This window comes from Arachis hypogaea, chromosome 3, assembly GCF_003086295.3.
Source record: "Arachis hypogaea cultivar Tifrunner chromosome 3, arahy.Tifrunner.gnm2.J5K5, whole genome shotgun sequence".
Lineage (NCBI taxonomy): Eukaryota > Viridiplantae > Streptophyta > Magnoliopsida > Fabales > Fabaceae > Arachis > Arachis hypogaea.
The window spans coordinates 25,018,196-25,026,641 of record NC_092038.1 but is presented as its reverse complement, the minus strand read 5'-3'; the positions used below and the strand labels follow the sequence as shown (position 1 = coordinate 25,026,641).

The 8,446-nt window shown below is 37.9% G+C and overlaps 1 non-coding gene across 1 annotated transcript; it reads right to left on the bottom strand.

The window, feature by feature from the left end:
- Positions 1 to 2,575: 2,575 nt before the first annotated feature.
- On the bottom strand, positions 2,576 to 2,681 carry LOC112794045 (small nucleolar RNA R71). Its single transcript, XR_003198727.1, has one exon. It is a non-coding gene; the product is annotated as a small nucleolar RNA R71 (small nucleolar RNA).
- Positions 2,682 to 8,446: the final 5,765 nt, after the last annotated feature.

Sequence of the window (8,446 nt, the reverse complement as noted above, 5' to 3'; positions counted from 1 at the left end):
GGTGGTGGCCGGAGCTATTGTATCCGACTTGTTTGACTAGCTATGTTGCTGATCCTTTGTCACCAGAGGGTGGTGGTACCTGCAAGGGACTCCGATGCTTAAGTTAGCAAGGGTATTAAGCAGGTTCTTAGTAGAATCAGAGTATGAGTTATACTTCGGTGCTCCAGTATATTTATAGAGCTGTGGAGTGACCTTTTTAGATAAGATAAGTTAGTTATCTTATCTTATCTTATCTTATCTTATCTTTGGGTGAGGTCATCTTGTCTTCAAGGGAACTGCCCTTATCTCTATAGGCTTGGGCTGCCTTTGGATTTGGGTCGTGTTCCTCTATTCGGGCCCTTTATTTAGGCTTTCTTGGTAATTTGGCCGAGCTCTTTGAGAGAGGTCAGATAGTCTGACCTGAAGAGGTCGATCACCTTGTCGTTAAACATCCCGGGTCGGATAGCTCGACCTAGGGTATGAACAGGCGCCAAGCACACACTAATTGGTTCGGATGGCTTGGAGTTAGGCGTAAGAATTCCATGTTAGGCGCCAACATCAACCACAACACACAAACCAATTCTGCCTCATCCAAGTTAGGCACACTCCTCCTCAAGTTAGGTGTAGCAACACACGCACCAAGTGCCCCAAACCACTCAACCCCCTCCAAGTTAGGTGCCCCAATTGCAAGTTAGGCGCCAACATTAATGTGTAAAATGGTCCCCACACCTAAAATGCAAAGCCACAAAGATCTCTTTTAATTTTGATTAAACTTTATTTCATTTAAAAATAGGAAAAGATATTATTTAGTTATAGGAAATATAATTTACATTAATTAAGATTATATATAAAGGGGAAAAGAATCAGCCCTTTGGGCTCATCTCTTCTCTTCTACCTCATTCTGTAATTTATAGTTTTCTGAATCCTAGTTTTCTCTCTGAACCGTGAGCAACTAAACCTCCACTGTTAAGGTTAGGAGCTCTATCTATTGTATGGATTGATATTATTATTTTTCTATTTTAATTCATGTACTGATTTATATTTCAAGAATTATTTTCATTCTTTATCTTATGAATTTTGGTGGAACAGAAGCATGTCCCTTTTTCTAATTGAGTTCTTGTATAACTTGGAAAAACTCTTTACTTGAACATAAGTTTGAAAACAATTTCTCCTAAATTTCTAATTATCTCAACTTAACGGGATACGTGACATTTAATCCTCTTATATTTGGATAATTAGGGTTTTTGCTTATAAACTAGAATTGAACTTCACCCTCTAATTGGAATTAAGTGACCAAGGAATTGGTGGTTGATGAAGGTTAGAGAAGACTAAAAAGGTCTAAGGAATTAGGGTTTAGTTACATATAGTTTGCCATGAATTGAATCTTGCATGATTAAAATAGTTAGTAAGAAAAGTCAATCCAGAAGATAGATATCTCTGAAGTCTTAACTGTTTCTTTATATATTATTCACTACTTATTTACTGCTTGCTTTTCTGATTCTTTGATTTACTGTTTAATGCAATTAAACTTTCAAAACTCATTTTCTGTTTGTCTGACTAAGCCAATCACTCATCATTGTTGCTTGATCCATCAATCTTCGTGGGATTGATCCTCATTCACTTGAGGTACTAGGTACGACCCGGTACACTTGCCAGTTAGTTTGTGTGTTATAAATTTTGCATCAAATTTTTGGCGTCGTTGCCGGGGATTGACTATGATTGACAGCTATTAGTTGTTTGATTACTTAGATTAGGCATTTTAGCTTTAATTTTATTTAATTTTGCACTCTAATTTTCGAAATTTTTAGCTACTATTTTTTCGTAATTTCTGAAATTAAGTTTGGTGTCTCCTAGTTATTTTTATTTTTACTTTTCCTTTTTATTTTTCTTAATAATTTCGAAAGTTTCTTTTCTAATTTCACTTATAATTTTCGAATTTGATTGCTTAATTTATTTAGTTGCTTTATTTTATTTCTTTACACAGGTTATCTCATTGGGAATTCTCTGCACTCTGATGTAGAGAATCTCATTTTTCTTGTCTTCTGTCTATTTATGAGCAGGAATAGGGACAAGGAACCTCTTATAGATTTTAATCCTGAACCTGAAAGGAATTTGAGGCGGTGTTTGTAACAAGCTAGACTTTACAAGGCTAGTAAAAATCTGAGCATGGATCAGAATCGTGATGTGAATGCTAATATGGCAAATCTAAATGAGAATGAGCAACCAAGAAGAGTCTTTGGCTCATACACTGCTCCCAATATAGATGTTTATCGAAAAAGCATTGTGGTGCCTCCTATAGCTATAAACAATTTTGAACTGAAACCTCAGCTAGTCACTCTTGTACAACAAAATTGCCAGTATCATGGACTTCCTCATGAAAAACCAAATCAATTTATTTCTAATTTTTTACAGATTTGTAATACTGTGAAGACTAATGGAGTGAATCTTGAGGTATATAAAATCATGCTCTTCCCATTTGCTCTGAGGGATAGAGCAAAACTGTGGTTAGATTCTCAACCCAAAGAGAGTCTGGATACTTGGGACAAGGTGGTCAATAGATTTTTGACTAAATTTTTTCCACCACAAAAGCTGACTAAGCTAAGGGTAGAGGTTTAGACTTTCAGACCAAAAGATGGTGAGAACCTTTATGAAGCTTGGGAGAGATTCAAGCTACTGACTAGGCAATACCCTCCAGACATGTTCTCTAAATGGACTCAGTTGGATATCTTTTATGAGAGCTTAGGTGAAATATCCAAGATGTGTTTAGATAATTCTACAGGTGGTTCATTGCACATGAAGAAGACACCAGAGGAGACTACTGAGCTTATTGATTTGGTTGCTAATAATCAATATTTATACGCATCTAACAGGAATCCTGTGAACTCTGGGACTCCTCAGAAGAAAAGCATTATGAAAGTGGAAGCTTTTGATGCTCTTCTGACTCAGAACAAAATCTTATCTCAACAGATGAATTTACTTACTCAACAATTGAGTGGGATGTAGGTTTTAGCTGTCAACACTCAGATTGCACCTCAAGAAGCCCTTTATGACATGACTGGTAACTCTATGCAATGTGAGAATTATAATTATGCTCAATCTTCTACTGAATAGGTCAATTACATGGGGAATGCTCCTAGAAACCCCAATAATGATCCATACTCTAAGACTTATGATCAGGGGTGGAGAAATCACCCAAATTTTGGGTGAAGAGATCAACCTGAGAAATTCCAAAATTTTAACAATAATTCTCAAGGCAGTTTTCAGTAGAACAATCAAAATAACCGCCAGTTTCAGTCTCATCAACAACAACCACCTCAGCAGGCAAATTCTTAATCCCAGCAGAACACTAATTGGGAAACACTACTGAATAATTTTAAGCAGGAGACTAGAGCCTCTATCAGAAACTTGGAGGTGCAAGTAGGCCAGTTGAGCAAGCAAATACCTGAGAGGCCTCCAAGTACATTTCCTGGTGATACAATGGTAAACCCAAGAGAAGACTGCAAGGCCATTCAATTGAGAAGTGGCAAAGTAGCTGGTTTTAAGACTAAGGTCAATGAAGAGCTTGTTGAAAAAGAAGCTCTAAAGGAGAAGAAAGAAGAGGTGGAGCAAGTTCTGCCTAGGCGTGTAGATAACCTATTCCCCGTCTCTCTTGACACTCATCCTACATTACCAAAGGCTCCTGAATACAAGCCTAAAATGCCATATCCTCAGCGGCTTCAGAAGGCTTCCAAAAACAAACAATTTTCTAGAATTTTAGAAGTCTTCAAGAAGTTACAGATCAATATTCCTTTTACTAGGCTCTTGAGCAAATGCCTCTCTATGCTAAATTCATGAAAAAACTATTGACTAATAACAGGAATTGGAAGGAACAAGAGACAGTGGTGTTAACAAAAGAGTGCAGTATTCAACATAACCTTTCTAAGAAGATACAGGATCCAAGGAACTTTGTCATTCCTTGCACAATTGGAGATGTCACTATTCAGAGGGTCCTGTGTAATCTTGGAGCTAGCATCAATCTCATGCCACTTTCAGTGATGAAAAAGCTCCAAATTGAGGAGGTAAAACTCACTTGTATTTCTCTTCAACTTGCTGATCTTTCTATTAAATTTCTTGTGGGGGTTGTTGAGGATTTACTTGTGAAAGTATGGCCATTTATTTTTTCTGCTGATTTTGTTATACTGGATATGGAAGAGGATAGAAAGTCCTCTATTATTCTTGGCAGACCCTTTTTAGCTACAGGTAGAGCTTTGATTGATGTGCAAAAGGGTGAATTAACACTGAGGGTCAATGAAGAACAGGTGGTGCTTAATGTATTTGAAGCCCTCAAACACCCTAATGATTCTAAAGGATGTATGAGAGTTGATGTTGTTGAACCACTTGTTCAAGAGGTACTAGAAGCTGAGGTACTTAATGATATTCTGGAGCCTCTTTCTGAATATGAATTACTTGAGATTGATGATTTACCACTCCAGAAGAACCTATTGAACATGCCTAAGGTGGAGGAAGAAGTCCCCAAGCTTGAGCTCAAGCCTTTGCCTCCTTCTCTGAAATATGTGTTCTTAGGTGAGAATGATTCATATCTAGTGATTATTAGCTCTTCCTTGAAGCCTGGTGAGGAAGAGGCGCTTATTACAGTGCTTAGGAGCCATAAAACAGCTCTTGGGGTGGACCATTGGTGATTTAAAGGGGATTAGTCCAACCAAGTGTATGCACAAGATCCTTCTTGAAGATGATACTAAATCGGTTGTGCAACCACAAAGGAGACTCAATCCAACTATGAAAGAGGTGGTCCAAAAAGAGGTAATGAAACTATGGGAAGCCGACATTATATACCTTACTTCTGACAGCCCTTGGATGTGTCCTGTGCAGGTAGTTTCCAAGAAAGGAGGGATGACAATGATCAAGAATGATAGGAATGAGTTGATTCCAAAACAAGAACCGTCACAGGATGGAGAATGTGCATAGACTATAGGAGACTTAACACTGCCACAAGGAAGGATCACTTCCCCTTGTCTTTCATTGATCAAATGCTTGAGAGGTTAGCTGGTCATGCTTTTTATTGTTTTCTAGATGGATATTCTGGATATAATATATATATATATATATATATATATATATATATATATATATATATATATATATATATATATATATATTGCAGTGGACCTTCAAGACCAAGAGAAGACAGCATTCACATGTCCTTTTGGAGTATTTGCTTACAGGAGAATGCCATTTGGACTCTGTAATGCTCCAACAACTTTTCAGAGGTGTATGCTTTTAATTTTTTCTGATATGGTTGAAAAGTTCATTGAGGTATTTATGGATGATTTTTCTCTTTTTGGTAATTCTTTTGAATCCTGCCTTAAGCATTTATCTTTAGTCTTGAAACAGTGTCAAGAATCAAACCTTGTTTTAAATTGGGAAAAATGTCATTTTATGATTATAGAAGGTATTGTTCTTGGACACCGAATTTCAAGCAAAGGAATTGAGGTTGATAGAGCCAAGGTGAAGGTAATTGAAAAATTACCACCACCATCTCATGTTAAGGCAGTCCGGAGTTTTTTGGGTCATGCAGGATTTTACAGAAGATTTATAAAGGATTTTTCTAAAATTGCTAAACCATTGAGCAACCTACTAGTTGCTGATGTTCCTTTTCTCTTTGATACTAAATGTCTGCATGCTTTTGAAACTCTAAAAGCAAACCTTATCTCTGCTCCCATCATAGCTCCCCTGACTGGGATTTGCCATTTGAATTAATGTGTGATGCTAGTGATTTTGCTATAGGAGTTGTTTTAGGACAGAGGCATGGCAAGCTTATACATGTCATTTACTATACTAGCCGTGTGCTAAATGATGCTCAAAAGAATTACACAACTACAGAAAAAGAATTATTAGCTATTGTGTATGCTATTGATAAGTTTAGGTCCTATTTAATTGGTTCTAAGGTTATTATTTATACTGATAATGCAGCTTTGAAGTACCTTCTAACCAAACAAGATTCTAAACTAAGATTAATCAGATGGGTGCTACTCCTTCAGGAGTTTGACATTGAGATCAAAGACAGGAAAGGGTCAGAAAATCAAGTAGCTGACCACCTTTCCTAGATTGAACCTGAGGAGGGTGTGTAACCACCCACAACTGTGACTAAGACATTTTCGGATGAGCAACTGTTCACCATTCATCAGGCTTCATGGTTTGCAGACATTGCAAATTACAAAGCCATGAATTTCATTCCAAAAGAGTACAGTAAACAACAAGTGAAGAAGCTACTAACTGATGTAAAGTACTACTTTTGGGAGGAACCATACCTTTTTAGAAGATGCTTAGATGGTATAATCCAGAGGTGTGTCTCAGATGAGAAAGCACAGCAAATTCTTTGGCACTGTCATGGCTCTGATTATGGAGACCACTTTGGTGGTGAAAGGACAGCTACAAAGGTCCTTCAGAGCGGTTTTTACTAGCCGACTCTCTTCCGAGACTCAAGAGAATTTGTGAAGAATTGTGACATATGTGAAAGAGCTAACACTCTCCCTGCCAACCATGAGATGCCACAGCAGGGGATTCTTGAGATTGAGTTATTTGACGTGTGGGGTATTGACTTCATGGGACCTTTTCCACCTTCATATTCCAACTATATCTTGGTGACAGTTGATTATGTGTCCAAGTGGGTGGAAGCTGTAGCTCTACCCACCAATGATGCCAAAGTGGTGATGAGCTTTCTTCAGAGATATATTTTCAACCGGTTTGGTGTCCCAATGACACTCATTAGTGATGGTGGAAGTCATTTCTATAACAGACAGCTGGACTCACTTCTGCAGAGGTATGAAGTCTGTCATAAAGTGGCAAACCCTTATCACTTTCAGACAAGTGGACATGTTGAGGTCTCTAACAGAAAACTTAAGTGGATTTTGGAGAAGACCGTCAGTGTCTCAAGGAAGGACTGGTCTAGGAAGCTTGATGATACTCTTTGGGCATACTGGACATCTTACAAGACTCCTATTGGCATGTCCCCTTATCAGTTGGTCTATGGTAAAACCTGTCACTTGCCAGTGGAACTGGAGCATAAAGCTTATTGGGCAATTAAGTATCTGAACTTTGATGCTCAAGCTGCAGGAATAAAGAGAATGCTTCAGTTGAATGAGCTTGATGAATTTCGATATTCAGCCTATGAGAATGCCAAGCTCTATAAGGAGAGAACTATGATATGGCATGATAAGAAGATTGCCATTAGAGTCTTTTAGCAAGGTCAAAAGGTGCTTCTGTTCAATTCCAGGCTCAAACTCTTTCCCAGGAAGCTGAAATCCCGGTGGTCAGGACCGTTTGTGGTAATCAGAGCATAACCATATGGTCATGTAGAAATTCATGAAGAGAATTCTAATAGAAAGTTTATAGTTAATGGCCAAAGGTTGAAGCATTATCTTGGAGGCAAGATTGATTGCCAAAGGTCTGCTCATCTACTGAACTAGCAGAACTAACCGTCAAGTTGGTGACGTTAAAGAAGCGCTTGTCGGGAGGCAACCCGATGTTTTTGTATCCTTAGTTGATTTCTATTGTTTTGATTTTGCTATTTATTTGATTTTCGTTGAATTTCTACTATTTTCCTTTGTTTTACGTGTGTTTGGATCCTGTAGCATATTTGGAACAGGAACAGGAATTTGAAAACAGAGTTTTGACACCCTGGAGGTTTTGATTCGAGAAGGGTGGCGCCTATCTTGGCTCCATCAGGTTAGGCGCCACACCATGCGTTGGAAGTGTATTCGTTTCGGGAGCCTTGGAGTTAGGTGTACCATAACTTGAAGTTAGGCGTGGAGATGGTTGTTGCTTTCGGAAGCCCTCAAGTTAGGTGCTCCAATTGTTGAAGTTAGGCGCCACACCTAGGAGACAAGTACCATATCATTCAGGCCATCCCAAGTTAGGCACAAGGAACGTGACGTTATGCACCATAAGGGAGTGAGTTAGGTGCAAGGAGCATCAAGTTAGGCACAGAGTGAAAGAGCGAAACTGCCGGCTAAGAATTTCTTCTTGGTAAAAGAGAAATAACCTTGTTGCTAATATAGTTCTCAACCAACAAGCAATGCTCAATCAAAGTTTAATTTCTAATTCAAATATAAACCGAGAGTAATTAAACCTCGGGTCATTTTTCCTAGGAACTAGTGACAACAAGTGCATAAAATTGGTTGTGGAAAGCAATGGGTTTCAATGATTGAAGTAAACAAATAAAGAGATAAAAGAACGATTCAAAATTGCAATTAATAAAGTAATAAAGGAATGAAAGAACTATATATGTAGTATGGACAAGTAATGCTATAAAGTGATGAAAATGTGGTTCAAAACATAAATGGAACCTTGACTTAGGATGAGTTATGGAATTCCTTCCTTACCATAACCACAACTATGATAATTATGATGGATTAATCTCACTTATTCTACCCTTAACATCGAAGAGTAAGTCAAGTAAGCATAATTG